General features: G+C 33.3%; 1 long non-coding RNA gene across 1 annotated transcript; it reads right to left on the reverse strand.

The window, feature by feature from the left end:
- Positions 1-1,526: 1,526 nt before the first annotated feature.
- On the reverse strand, positions 1,527-7,094 carry LOC118683912 (uncharacterized). Its single transcript, XR_004979738.2, has 3 exons — positions 4,517-7,094; positions 4,248-4,462; positions 1,527-4,100 (listed from the first exon to the last, which is right to left on the reverse strand). It is a non-coding gene; the product is annotated as an uncharacterized lncRNA (long non-coding RNA).
- Positions 7,095-15,559: the final 8,465 nt, after the last annotated feature.

The following is a 15,559-nucleotide window of genomic DNA, read 5'->3' on the forward strand; positions in this document are numbered from 1 at the left end:
TTGTGACAGCATTTGTAACTTATCAAGGCTAAATCTCAGTACTGTTAACCAAAAGCTAACAACGATAAAATGCATCAATGTATTCTCCGTGAAATTTTTCAGATCAGATTACTATAGCATATAACTGCCATACAAACCGAACGATCGGAATCAAGTGATTGCATGGAAAACTTTTTTTTTTTTGACGAGGTATCATTACGAAATTATATTGGAATCAAGCTTTTTAAGGAACATTTGTATATGTTAAGGGTATTATATAGGGTGATCCATTTCGAGGATCCCTACTTTTTTAAAGAAAATAAACACCAAAAATTCAAATTTAATGGGAAATGTTAATTATCATACGAAATAGCATTTTTGGCATTTTTTCTTTGAAGATTATTTCTTTCAAATGTTGGCCGCGGCTACGTCTCGTTCTAGCATTTTGACTGGTAGCTGGCAAATGACACGCGTGATGTTTGGTTATACGCCTGAATCGAAGCTGGATTGTCCGCATAGACTTTAGACTTTACATATCCCCACAGTAAAAAGTCTAACGGTATAATATCACACGATCTTGGTGGACAATCGACCGGCCCAAAACGTGAAATTATTTGCTCACTGAAGTGTGCTCTCAACGTCTTGTTGAAACCAAATGGTGCCGAGGTCACGAGCTTCAATTGCAGGCATCAAATAGTCGGTTATCATGGCGCGATAACGTTCGTCATTGATGGTTACTTTCTCACCGTCATCATTTTTGAAGAAATATAGACCGATGAATCCACCGCCCACAAACTACACCAAACCGTTGCCTTTTCTGGATGAAATGGCAGCTCTTGAATTTCTTTGGCTCGACGGATCTTGAAAACAGCCCATAGAGCGAAGCAATGGCGCTTGGGAAGGTCGAGTGGCTCCAGTTCTTGCACAAACTGTATTTTGTACACTTTCAATTTAAGATTTCGACGTAAAATGCGCCAAGTCATTCCATACGTCAATCCGAGTTGCTGCGAACGGTGCCGAATAGACTCTCCACGGTCTTTGTGTACACTCTCAGCTACGGCCGCTATATTTTCTTCACAGCGTGCTGGACGTGGTCTATTCGGTCGAATATTATCCAACAATGAATGCTGGGCCTCAAGATGGGTGCTGACGTTGCGAATAGTACGCGCAGTAGGGCGATTATGTTGACCATAAGTTGAGCGAAGTGCGTTTTTACAGAACGTGAATTTTCGTTATAAATTTGAACGATTTATAAACGTTGTTCAGGCGTAAGTCTTTCCATGATGAAATGACAAACAATACTGAATAAAAGTAACATGACACAAAAAGTATTTCAACTTGAATCACCCATTACTTTACATAGTGAGTAACCAATTGATAAGTGTGGTTATGTAAAAGTTTTTATAGTATAATATTTTCGCATTTACATACCTACATATATAATATGAAGTATTAATTAATTATGAATAATTTTTATATTTTTGTATTTCTCTTATTGCAATTTGTACTTGTTTTTATACTCTCGCAATATGTTTCAACTGAGTATAATAGAGCACCTAACAGTTGCTTGAAACAAACAAAACTAGTCGAGATAGGTATAGAGGTGTATCCATACACATATATGTAAGTATGTATAAAAATAATCAAGATGACGAGACGAGTTAAAATCTGGATAACTGTCTGCTGAAGTATAGAGGAGTTCAGTTTCTGTTTTTTTTTTATTTTAATTGGGCGTAGCCCAGCCCCTAACCCTTTAGCCGCGTACCTAAACCAACTATCTGAAAAAAAAATTTTATTGATACTCTGGCTTAAAATACCTCAATTAAGTTTCAAAAAAAGCTTTACCCGGGTTTAGCTCTCCATCTTCATCCGGTCATGAGATATAGAAAGTGGCTTATAAGCAACTTTATGCGTTTATAGCAGTTTTTGAGAGATATAAATATCTGCAAAGAAAATTATATAAGTATATATACAATATATACAAGAGGTTTATTTTTATTTATCACATACATATATATGTTTTGTATTTTCAGTGCGATAAGATAAAAAACAGTTTTTGTGTGTATTGAAACATAGATGAACACCACATTTTACGCATTTTTAAAGAGGTGTTCCGGTTTTACAAAGACGGCATCTTCCTTTCTCTCCCTAAAGTATCCAATGGCCATTTTCTTCATATCGCTTTGAGTTAAGGGCGTCCTCAACAACATGATGGAGTTTCGAAGTAGACGCTTCTGAGGAAAAAGTTGAAGCCAGATTTGAGTCGGTTTCTACATTTTGCATAACACTAGGACGTCCTCCCTTCTTTAAAGTGGAAATGGAAATCATCGGCGTAACGCCTTAGAGCTCAGTTGCGATATCCATGCTTGACCTGTGGCACATGCTTGGCGTTTTGATTAACGAGTTTGAGATGTTTCACTTTATACAGCTCCATAAGCATGTCGGCAGGATCAACCCCTCCCATGTGTTGCTTATATTTGGAAACAAACCCGGTCTCAGAACTTCAACAATTTTTTTTTCTTTCCCACTCCAAAGTTTACATATCCCCATTGGTTCATTTTTATCATCAAATGTGAACAGTAATTTACTTGACTTTTTATCCAGCCAGCGCACTGCGGCAATGCCAAGATTAGCTTCATATTTCATATCATACGATCCCCTGCAAAGCTTTCTCAAATTTGACTCAGACTTTCCCATTCAACTTTTTCGGACAGTCCCGGTGCAAAATATTCCCATTTCTAAAAGCAAAATATTCCCATTTCTAAAAGCCAGGGCTTACAGATGTCAACCAATTATCAAAATAAAATTTGTAATTTTTAATTTTTGGTACTGCGGATGCCAGGTATAACACAATGTCCGATGATATGCCGAGTCCATCTGAAGGGCAAAGTCCATCACCAACGTAGAGCGCAAAGACATACATAAATAATTCGTGACGAGTCTGCCCGCGTGAACATTTTCATCCCCCATTTGTGGGGCTTAGCGGGTTGTACTGTTTTAAGATGATCTTCCTGAAATATGCAATTAACCTGACAACCGAAAGCTTTTCTTTATTGTTTTTGCACATCTCTGGAGATAGGTTGTTGCATTTTTTCTTTGAGCAACGATAATAGTGGACGAATTTTTTACAGTAATAAGTAATATCACTTTTAGATATGTTTAAAAGTGGATAATTTTCTTTATTTTCTTAAATTTATTTCGCGACATCAAATAATTTATTGCGGTTAATTCCAGCTCTTGGGACTATGTCATTCTAAAACTCAGCAGCTGGACTAATGCTATGTTTGCACCGACACGAAATTCGTGTTTTCATCGACAAAAGAGGTTTTCACGCGAAAACTTGTGTTTTCATCCATACACAGTTTTCGCTGAAAACCCCTTGAAAACTTACATTAACGCATTATAATCGGTGCCTGCTCTAGTTTAATCGATATTATTGGAAGACATATTTCGCCAGCCCTAAATGTCACTTGACCATTTGTTTACATTCTGGGAATTTGTTTACATTCAAATGGAGAACAAAGTCTATAAAAACGGATTTCGTGGAGTGTGAGGGGAGAAGCCCTACTAATAGAATTATGGGAAGAAAAAGTTGGTGCGCTTCGAGGGCCAAGAAAAAATAGCCACATTTTGGAGGAAATGGAGCTGCAGCAGCAAGGTGTCACATTCACGGCGGCAGAAATCAAAATGAAGATGCACAATCTGTCGCAAAGATTTAGGTTAATAAAATTGAGTAAATATTAACGCGTTATATGTTATTATGTTTTATAGGAAGGAGAAAATAGCAGTCGGTTCAACTGGCGGTTCCCCCTCGCATTGGCCTTTATTTAAAAAAATGAGCGCAATACTATCGTCATATAAAAGTTACCTCACAGAGGGCTTAGTGGAGGAAAGTAAGAGACATGTGTTTTTTTATTGAATATATTATTTATATTTACATATACATAAGTATATACATTTTTAAAAAGGTCCTACGAACTCCGAACCGATGGAAATTTCGGTGGAAACGGCTGCGTGTTCAACATTTGTTGTTGCATCTCCACTGCCATAACCTATTTGCACTCCTTCGCCCTCAGCGATGATAATGTCACCAACCGAGTCGTCACCCGAGCCGATAGATTCTACAAAAAGGAGAAGCAATAATTTTCAAAGTTTAATAATAAAAAAAATGGAAAATATTAAAGAAGAATTTCCCGAAATTGATTTTTGCGTTGCTGGAATTATTGATATTTAATTGAAGTTTTGCTTCAGTAGAAACCTATACAAACCTTTGTCCAACATGATTTAATCGGCATCCCAAGGGCCTTTATTATACATAACAGAATTAACTGTTTTTTGTTCAAGTCTGCTATTTCTTTTTAAGGCAAATGTGCTAGGTACTAAGAACTTCTATCGATTCTCTTAAATAATCGTCGTTGCTCAAGAAATGTATTTGGCTTCTAAAAGCCAATAATTTCGTAATTAAATTTTTCTTCTCGGAATTCTATAAAACAAACAATAATAATTGTAAGCAAATACTTAAAGTTCTAAAACTTACCATTCTCGTTGGCCTAAACGTACGTGACTAATCTAAACAAATAAATGTGTGAACTGTCAATGAAAACTCATCGAAAACACAAAATGTCGGTGCGAACGACTTCGGTTCCACAATCCACAAGTTGTGTTTTCAAGAGGTTTTCAATTTGGTGCGAACATAGTATAAGACGCGGACTATTGGACGGCGTACATATATGTATGTATATTGCTCTGTAGAACAATCAATTTTATCACTGAATCATCAAAAAATATGTTGAAATATTGGATTGGCTTATTTACTATGCTAATGTCTTCTTCGTACTTTTCCAAGTAGCGTCTTGAATGTCGATTGGTCCTTTTACCCTTTTCATTTGGGATACATCAACTTTTTTAACAATAATAGTTAACCGATCTCTAATTCTTCACCACTTTCTAAAATATATTTAAAACCTTTCTCCAGAAGCGCTAATATCCGCTCCTAACTTTAACACTCTTATTATCTTAAGACTCTGATAAAGACAATATAAAACAAACCTAAGAAGGAATCGAAAGGAATGCAATTAAAACTTTAAGTAAACAAATTGAAGACGCGCAATAAAGAACAAAAAGATGCACAAACTACGTGACATAAAACACAAATTTCACAAAAAACACAAATCAGGTTAATCTTTATTAATTTCATAAGATAAAATAATTACTTTTAACCTCAAAATCCATTAAAAGTACTAATTTGAAGTGCGCTCTTTACTCGAAACATTTCACCAAAGCTCGGATGAGCTTTAAAAATGAACAGGTGTTAATGCTTTTAATTCGATTTTTTTAGAAAGTATCGTTAAATTTTCAGCGAAACCCGGTTTGCAAATAAGAAGATTCGACAAATTCTGAGATTGATTTTTTCATTTTAGGTCTATGGATGGAACCACTGTGGAATGTCACGAAAAAACTGGGAAAGCTATTGCCGCTTTAATTTGCAAAACATTGGAAAATTATAGCATTCGTTTGGAAGATGATAATATGAGCGGTAAATATGAAGGAGCACTTAAGCACATCTAACGTAAAAATAAGTATGCAGTTCTTTCGCCCTGTGGTGTCCACACACTGAATATGCCAAGTCTTTTTGCGAAAAATCTGCCCGGATAATTAAATGCTTTGAAAGAAGTTAAAAAAAAAACTCAACCTTATGGCAGAAACTCGACAAGACGTTGATGGAATTTTGAAATTTATTAGCAAATTTTACTACATTTTGATGGCTTCCATATGGATTGAAATCAGTAAATCAATGAAAGAAACTGGGAAATATAGAAAACCTTCTTGTAGATTTGCAATTTCTGCGCGACCAGTGGAATGCAATTTATAATAAATACAAAAATGTTGCAGATAATTTAAAAAATGGCGAGGATTTTACCATCAGCAAGAAAACAAAAACACGCACACGGCCTATATGAAGAAGTGGATGAAAATTGCAGTAAAAAGAAATTGAATTCAAAAGAAACATTTTCTACGTCATACTTGACATTGTTATCTGTGGAATGAAGAGAAGATTCGCCGCATAAACGACATTAACGAATCGTTCTCATTTCTATTGGCCATGATATGAAAGACGGTGGACTCAACGCAATTGCAACTTTTTTTTTTTTTGTAAGTATTTCGTTGATGTATCTGATAAATTGTCCACCTCAGACAAGTTTACGATGCAAAATTTTAAACCCTTATTGAATGCCGTTTCTGTTTCAATTGGTAACGTCTGAGTGTTTAGATGTTTCTGTTCTCCTATTAACTGCCAAGTCTTGCTATCCCTATATTCATATATTCCAGTGTAATCTGAAAAAAAATATTTTTTAACTTAAAGTGTATGTATGAACTGATTTAAACATTATTGATTTTCAAAATCGTACAAAAGAAATTTGTTCCACCCAAAATCAACAAGAAAGCAAATTTAATACAGATGTGATGAAAGAATAAATATAATATGAAGTAGTATTTTCTATAAAACATTATAGTAGGAAGTGGGAAGATAGTTAATAAAATATATAAAGTATTAGAAACATTCCTGTAGGAAGGGTCCCCCACATTTTTTTACTCCTGGGCCCGGCTTTTCTCTCGGCGCCCCTGATCATAACCATGCCTAGTCCACAAATCATAATTTTAAATTTTCTCTGCTTCTTTCACTTTACCGTATATAAGTCACGCCAGTAAAACTATCGATTTAAAACCTTATACAAATAGTGGGTGTAATCATTCATTTCGCATCGAAATCGAACTCGATACGGAAAGAATTTTCGATCAACGCTTCGTCTTCCCGTTGCAGCTGATATTGTTAGCCGTTTATATGTGTGAGTTCAGAAGAAACTTAAATCTACTTAACTCGTTGCCCTGTATCGATCGCCTGAATAAGTAGTATTAAACAAAATACTAGCCGATAAATGATTACTCTTCAAAGCTGCAGACAAATACAACAAACCTCCACAAGTTTTGTATTAGAGACCGGAGCATGTTTCCATTGGTATCGCAATGCGACAAGTTTTACCCTTTTACTTGACAACTTATGCTTTACCGATCCTGTGGTGGTTTTCTGTTTTATAGTCCACGCATTTACTATTTTTTTTCTATATCAACTTCAACAGGAAAATAGATTTTATCGGCCAAACGCTTATCGGTATCGAAATCCTCCTGTTCCTCTTCTCCATCTCCAGCAATGTCACTGAAATCATCGTCATTCAGAATAGTCTCTATGTCATCATCGCCTATCATTTGTTTTGAATAACACGGTTTTTCAGCTGCAATATCTATTCACTTTAAACGAGACTTTATACAAAAATTACACGAGAACATTACACTTTCATACTAAATACTGTGCATTTTTTCCGCATATTACTAACTATACGTAAATTATACGTACTCGATTTTTTCACTTATTACTAATTTTACGTAGAGGGGTTTGCTGCAATCGCTCTTACAACTTCAACTGACCACATGTACTGTACTTTTACATTCATGTTTGTATATACAAATTTTTAATTTTTTACCATTTTCTTTTTAATTGCAGACTTAAAATCGGTCTAAGCCTAAAAGTAAACCAATATTAACCGATAATATAAATTCGTGATAATTTTTCGTACCTTTTTGCATTTTTGTGAAAATCCCTTCCCCTCTGTGCTTCCCATTAATTTTTGTTAATGTGTTTACACATTTAAATATACATAGGTAATTAAGTGCGTCCTTAGCAATTTTTTCAGATAAATACTTAAAAATGCACCATTTTTTTTAATTTCCGCAATTTACTCATCAACGAATAGATTTCGACAAATATTCCCGATTTTGCGGATTCATTGATATCTAAATTAGCGCCATATATTAGCCACGGCATATTTTATCGTATCGGTAAGTGAGTTCAACTTAATCGAAAATTTTATCGAATCGGCAAGTTTTCGATCGAAACGGATTGAATGAATGGACTCAGTACCTTTAAGATATACGTCCAGAAAACCTTGGTACCGGATATCTGAACGCCAGTGCCTATGACCGACTTTTTACCGAAAATATTGGTTAATAGTTGACATACACTGCATCAAAAAATTGTAAATACAATATCTATTTTAGAATGAAAAGTATGATATCAATGGCAATAATGAATAGAACCGAAAATACTTTTCCATAATTAATTATCATATTTTAGGGGTAATAATGAACTAAAAAAACTTCAATATTTTCTAACTGTTTTCTTTCTAACTTGACTAAACTTTCAAATTATGCTCAAATACATACGTACATTAAGAATTTTCCCCAGAAATATTTCCTTGCGTAGTTTAAGAGTAAACACCTCGAGTTAGTCAGCTAAAGGAACTAGAAAGTGCCTATTGATATAAAAAAACTTATTTCTAAGTGAAAACTCGAGAGAAAAAGGTGTGGTGAAATATCTACAATAGTTGACCGACTACGTTATACCTGTAGTGCCAAAGAGTAGAGGACGCCAAAACCAAACCTGGTGTATTATATGTTTTCGGGGTCGTTGAGAACAAATCCGAAGTCCATTTCGTCCCATCACGACATGAATTTTTTCTAATCTCAAAAAACAAGGTGGATTTTGATTGGCAAACTCAACTTTTTAAACTTTTTTCAATATTGAAGAATTTGCTTGCGAATCTGACCTTAGATTTTGAAATTTCAAAATGGCGGATCCAATATGACGGACAAAAATTGATCGGACTCGCTTGAAACTTCTTACTCGGCGGTTAATAATACATTTTGTGATGAGTATTAGTTTCAGATCATAAAGTAAGAATTAAATTGTGAGTAAAATTTGTGTGCTCTTAATTAGAATTAGAATTACCATTATCATTATTTGACGATATACTAGTAAGCCCTTGACAGTGAGGGCCACCAGTCGCTCATTTATTTTAGAAATATAAAAACAGAAATTGCATTTTATTCGGTTAAAGTGAAATCAAATGTGATTATTAACACTCTTATCTAATTCATTTGATTTATTTAAGATAAATTAGAGTAAAATTCACTAAATATTCAAAATAGTATAAAACAAAAAGGTTTTTTTTTAACATTTAACATTTATTATATGTACAACATTTTCTAGGCTCTCAGGGGATAAGTTGTATCTTAAATCGCTTAATTTAATTTTTAAAGCTGAAAAGGATCTTTAGACGCTTGTGTAGCAGGCACGGCGTGAATGGCCTTAGCTAATTGATACAAATTAGAAAATGCATACATATGTATTTTTTATTGTGTCAATATTTTATAATATCCATATCGATAATAACCGCTTTTAGATTGTAATTTTCGATTTCCGATAAAGCTTTTTGCAACTCATCTTCAATATTTTCATCACATTCTTCATCAAAGAAAGACGCACAATTGAGTTCAAATGTTGTCTCAGCAGCGAAGCTGTATTTGCAAAAGTTGTAGTTTGTAGTGTATTTGGAAGGTTTGGTGTCGAAGCAGAAGTTTCACTGTCATGCTGATTAATAATTTAATTTTAATAATATAGAATTACTTCAATGTAAACAATGACGAAACGAAAATTTCTAATTTGCCGGTACAATTACCTTCTTATATCAGTAATTTTTCGGATAAGTGTAAAGCGGCTAGGGCCATAACGTTGTTCATTATAGGAGTTTCTTGTTTATTTTAACTGAAAGTTTTAATTCCAGCCAAATTTTGATAAAGTCTCCCAAAAAAAGTCACTGTGCTCAGTTTTCACATGGCGTTTAAAATTGGTGGCATAATTATTAAAAAAAAATTTTTTTACAAAATTTTACACATTGATTCACCGATCTCAAATAGAAATAAGTTTCGGACTTCCAATTGACGCGAACGCCCCTTTATTAAAACTTTATATATTTAGGAAACCGAACTTTGCAAACGCAGCTCGTCACTTGTGTAACTGTAAATTTATAAATATAGTTAAAAAAAACACGCTTTTGGAGCACTTCAAACAATTAAGTGAAAAAAAGGTCGTATTGTATATAAACTGACAGAAATATTGACCGAAAAAACTTGTAATATTGTCCCTTGAAATTTGTTGATTCTTTTGTCACAGTGTCATTTAAAAAAAAAAGAGTTACAAACATTCAAACATGCAAACAACCATTTGTACATACACACATACATACATAATCGGGATTTCCATTAGGGACGATGTGATTTCAAAGTGTTGTTTCGACCATTTTTAATATGTCATGATCTGTATTTTTTGTCATTGCATTGTGTAATGTTTACAATTTCATCATGGAAAGATATACGCAAGAATAACGTTTATTCAATTTTATAATCAAAATCGTTCTCCAATTGCAACTTTTCGTGTGCTTTTGCCATTTTATGGTCGTTATGGTTATGGTGAGTGGTGCGGTAATTAAACAAAACTTTCGATTCTGGTGCGAAAAAACTCCAAGTTAATTGACAGTTTGGTGTCGTTCTTGATCTGGTTGAATCAGAGAACTTAGAAGAACGAGAAGGTGCAAATTGAATTTTGTATGATGCTCGATTGGACGGCAAACAGAGCTGAAAAATTGAGATCAAGGAGTTCATTTTCTGTAATATTTGCTGTTATTTAACAGAAATAAGAATTTATAACAACGTTCTCTGACAAAATACGTACATATTTACCAACATAAAGAAAAATTAAATACTTTGAACAAAATATACAAATGCCACTTGACATACAGTGAATCAATTAAGTTTAGGTACAGTAACAATTCGTACCAAAAATCGTTCAAACAACTTATTTCAACAAAAGTTAAAAAAAAACCGTTATGTACCTTCTTAGAACAGCATTCGCTGATCGTTACTGAGTGATTTTGTGGCGTAATCTATCTTGTGGCACCACTTAGACGCTGTGACTTAAAAAAGCAGCCAAAAATACTCAAAAAAGTTTAGGTACAGCTCATTCAGCGTATTATGTTTGTTGATTTTTTTGCGTTTGATTAATTTTTTTTTAATAATTTGTGTAAGCCGGAGAGAGAAATACACATAATCAAATGTAAAAACGTAGAAGTGTTAAAGCTTAGTGTAAAAGCTTAGTGTAGTAGCTGCAATAAAAAAAAATGGGCCGCGGCTTACAAATTTCGCTCGAAGTAAGGAAATTAATATTAAAATTATATTTGGAAAATAAAACTTTAAGTGAAATTGGCAACATAGTAGGGAAACGTCATTCAAGTGTTTATAACATTATAAAATCATATACAAATAACGGAGATCTAAATATAAAACTCAGATCGGGCAGACCTAAAGCTTTGACGCCCTACGAAGAACATAATGCCATCGTTGCAGTTAAACGAAATCCGCGTATTTCAGCAGTAAAGATTACGAATAATATAAACGTCGAATTTAAAAAAAAATTTAAATCCTCAAACTGTGAGGAATGCGCTGCACAAAGCTGGTTATTATGGCCGAACTGCGCGATATAAACCATTCATATCAAAAGCAAATAAGAAAAAACGATTAAAATTTGCTAAAGAGTATCTTGATAAGGCAGATTCGTTTTGGGAGAATGTTGTATTCACCGACGAATCAAAATTCAAAATTTTTGGGTCGGACGGAGAAATAAAAGTGTGGAGGCGTGCCAATGCAGAGATGCAAGAAAATAACTTGATACCTACAGTCAAACATGGTGGGGGAAACATCATGGTTTGGGGATGTATGGCTGCATCTGGCGTGGTAATTTGAAGTTTATTACAGATAAAATGGAAAATATATATATCTGAACATTTTGAAGGAAAATTTGCGTCCAAGCGTGCAAAAACTGGGTATCGACAGCACCCGATTTCTTTTTCAGCAAGATAACGACCGAAAACACACGCCTAGTCCGCGAATGGCTTTTATATAACTGCAAGCAACTCCAAACACCACCACAATCACCCGACATTAATCCCATAGAGCACATATGGGATTTGTTAGAAAAAAGGATTCGAAAACACAATATTTCGTCCAAGGACACGTTAAAAGCCGCTATAGAGACTGAATGGGTCAAAATTACAAAGTCTGACACTAATGTGCTAGTAAAAAGCATGCATCGGCGTTTGCAAGCAAGAAATAAATAATAAAAGCTAAAGGGGGACCAACAAAGTATTAAAAATATCATATGTTTTCTGTATCAATTATTTCTTAAATCACTTTCGTTTTTGTACCAAAACTTTTTTGACGTGAAATTAATGGATTGGATGTTTTTGTTATTATATTTTTTGTGTTAATAAAAAAAGTTACTGATTTTGAAATAAACGCATTAAAATATATTCGCTACTTGAATTACCAAACAAAAAAATTTACTTTTTAATAATTTAAATAAAGAAATTAGAGGTTTATTGGAGAAAATATTTTTATACCTAACCTTAATTGATTCACTGTAGGCATGATTATTTTTTGTCATATAAACGATTTTTATGATAAAAATTGATTAAATATAATTTTTTTACACAAATACTACATTGATAAAATGTGAAAGAATATGCAAAAAATTATATTTTACTATTTTCATAATTTTCTAATTTCAATTGTTACATAATTAATAATTTATGTATGTACATATGTACATCAATATGTTATATTATATAATATAATAATATATTATCACTTATCAATAAATACATGTGCGCGCACTGCTCTATATGTAAGTATGTATGTACAAATATGCGTATGAAATTGCAAAATAAGTAATGCATACGCAAATCCACATATAGACATATATGTATGTACATATATGCGTACAAATGTAAGTATGTGAGCCAATGGGAAAAATACAAAAACAACAATTCTCTCAAATAGCATGAGCAGCGTAAAAAATCAGTATGGCAGCCAAATTGACAAATCCACACAACAAAAACATTTTCATTCATGAACGCTGGCGCACATGCAATAAGCTAAGTCGTTTCATTCATAAAAGCAGAGAATGTTGCTGAGTAGAGAAGGAGCAAATGTTAAATGAAAACTTTTTGAGTACTAATTTGTAATTCCACAAGAGGGAACATCGAAAAGTATAACTTCGAAAAAGAAAAATACACCACACAATATGCGAAATGCTATAAATAGACACAACGAATATTCCTATATGAAAAATCGTTGCGCATACCTATTTAGATTTATGTTTTCAATTTCTATGATATGACAAATTTATAATTATGAAAAGCCTTCTGAATTAAAAATCTGTATTACCGGTAAAAACCCCAGAATTCATAATAAAATAAACATTTAATAGGCTATTTTTCCAACTTATGTATGTGCGTTATGTGAGCATTTGCTTATTAAAAAAAGGATAACAATAAAACGGTGGCTAAGCGGCCACATTTCCACTTTTGGGGTGGCTGAGGTCGTAAGCGGGAAGGGGTTAAGCACAATCCGAATATGTGCCTATACGTTCGAATCCTAAAACGAATTTTATTAAATTTTTTTATTTTATTAATTGGAGTCTAAGCATATCATAATTCAATTTCTTTAATAGGATATTTTACTTCCTGAGATAATTAAAATATATCAGGAAAATATAATATGTTCATATGTTTAGGTTTATTGAATATTGAATATTTCCTTATTATGCGTATTTACACAAATGTGATAATCACACATACATTTTTAAATACACGTACGCTGATGCTTGCTTCTTCTTGCCCCGCACAAGCAATGACTTTTGTCTACGCTTTTTGCTTTTTGCGAGTTGAACGATCGCAGGCAAGGAGGGATTGGGGCGCACCGCCACATAATTATTTCAGATATATATTTTATTTATCGAATTTAGTTTAAAAACGATTATAGGTATGAATATATGTGTATTTATATATATATATAATATATATTATATTACGAAAATAATTCATAAATGCATCAGTATTTTTCAATACAAATTAAGCAACATAATAATATATTAAGAGTCCTCAGTTAAAACGCCTCTGTGTATGGTGGCAAGCCAACGAAATAACGGCGAGTTCGCGCAGACATTGTGCGACAAACATACATACATACATATATGAGCTCGCATACATGTTGACACCAAATTGTGTGAATTGTCGCGGAGTTGACAAAATTTGTTTGAATCCACAAATTTACGACAATGTCGGTCGGCTATGTTGTCTGGCTTGTCCTTTTTGCAGTGATTTGCTATTGAAAGTTGACTTATGCTCTTTTGAAATATTGCGATTACCAATTGGGCTGCAAGTTTCATAACGTCGTATTTAGATAAAATGGGCTAAATCGAAAAACTATGAAACAATGATAATAAGTAAACATATAAAAGTACTATATGCAGTGTGCTTAGAATATATAGAAATAGTTAATGATTTCATATGAATGGCAATTTTATATAAATTTTTTAATTTAATGCCCTACATAGTGCATAATATGCAAAAATATAAATATTATTTAAACTCGAATAGGTCATGTTGCCAATTCTCCTTTCTGAAGGGAACATCACACAAATTCTTCAATTTCTGATTTTTAGCAAATGTTGTGAGGAAGCAGCTTGTGGGCAACATACAAATGCGAGGGGGATGGTAGGATTTTCAGTGGTGGCTGTCAAATTGTAAAATTGAATTTTTCTCGTTTTACTTAATTTCATTCATTCATTCATTTTATAAACTTAGCGTAGGAATTCTATTTGAAAACCAAATGTGGTTTACCAGGCGCACAGAAAAAATAGCGCGGCGCAGAGTTATGAACGAACGCACTTTGCTTTGAAGCAGACGCACGTTCCTTATGAATGAATTTGTTGTCGTTTTAATATGAAATACTTAGAAAATATGCCGCGGGTTCGCTTAAATATTATTGGCCGATGATGGTGCGTCTACGTTTTTTTGTCACTTACGCGAATGTTTGATTTTTTGCGAAAGACATATTGAGGGACATACATATGTACATATGTGTACATATATGCAAATATATTTGGACATGCGAAAGACATATTGAGGGACATACATATGTACATATGTGTACATATATGCAAATATATTTGGACATGCGAATAAAGGATGGCAATTTCACTAATAGTCACATATAGACATATAAACATTGAAGCAAGTAAACAACAATAGCTGTTTGAGTTCACAGACAAGGATGAAATGATGCGAGACTCTTTGAATCGAGAGAGAGCTGTCAAAACCCACATTTTTTATAACATTTGCCAACCATGCCACTGTCGAAAGAAAATGGATTGGGTATTATAAAAAAAACTTTTGGGTATTTTGTATTTCAATATTATTTTTAGGTGCTCCGTCCCCGAGTAGGCCTTTATAACGCATATACATCCCTATATACGTATATTTATATTATAAAATTTTTTAAAAATCATATAACATAAAAAAAATTGCATATAAATAAAAAAAAATTACAACAAAGAAACAAAACAAGTCATAATAAAAGATCATGGTTTTATAATGAACGTTTTAAATTAAATTAACAAATACAATTTAGTTGCACGTTATTCAAATGTATTTGTGTCGTTCCTTGAAATTTTGTTTCGCACTGCTTTTATTAGCTATTTTTAGCTGGTTTGTTTCTGGCATCCCGCCTTTTTTGACATCAGCTGTTCGAAATTCCCTGATTTTAATAATCAGGGAAAGAGAATAAC

This window comes from Bactrocera oleae, chromosome 4, assembly GCF_042242935.1.
Source record: "Bactrocera oleae isolate idBacOlea1 chromosome 4, idBacOlea1, whole genome shotgun sequence".
NCBI classification, from domain to species: domain Eukaryota; kingdom Metazoa; phylum Arthropoda; class Insecta; order Diptera; family Tephritidae; genus Bactrocera; species Bactrocera oleae.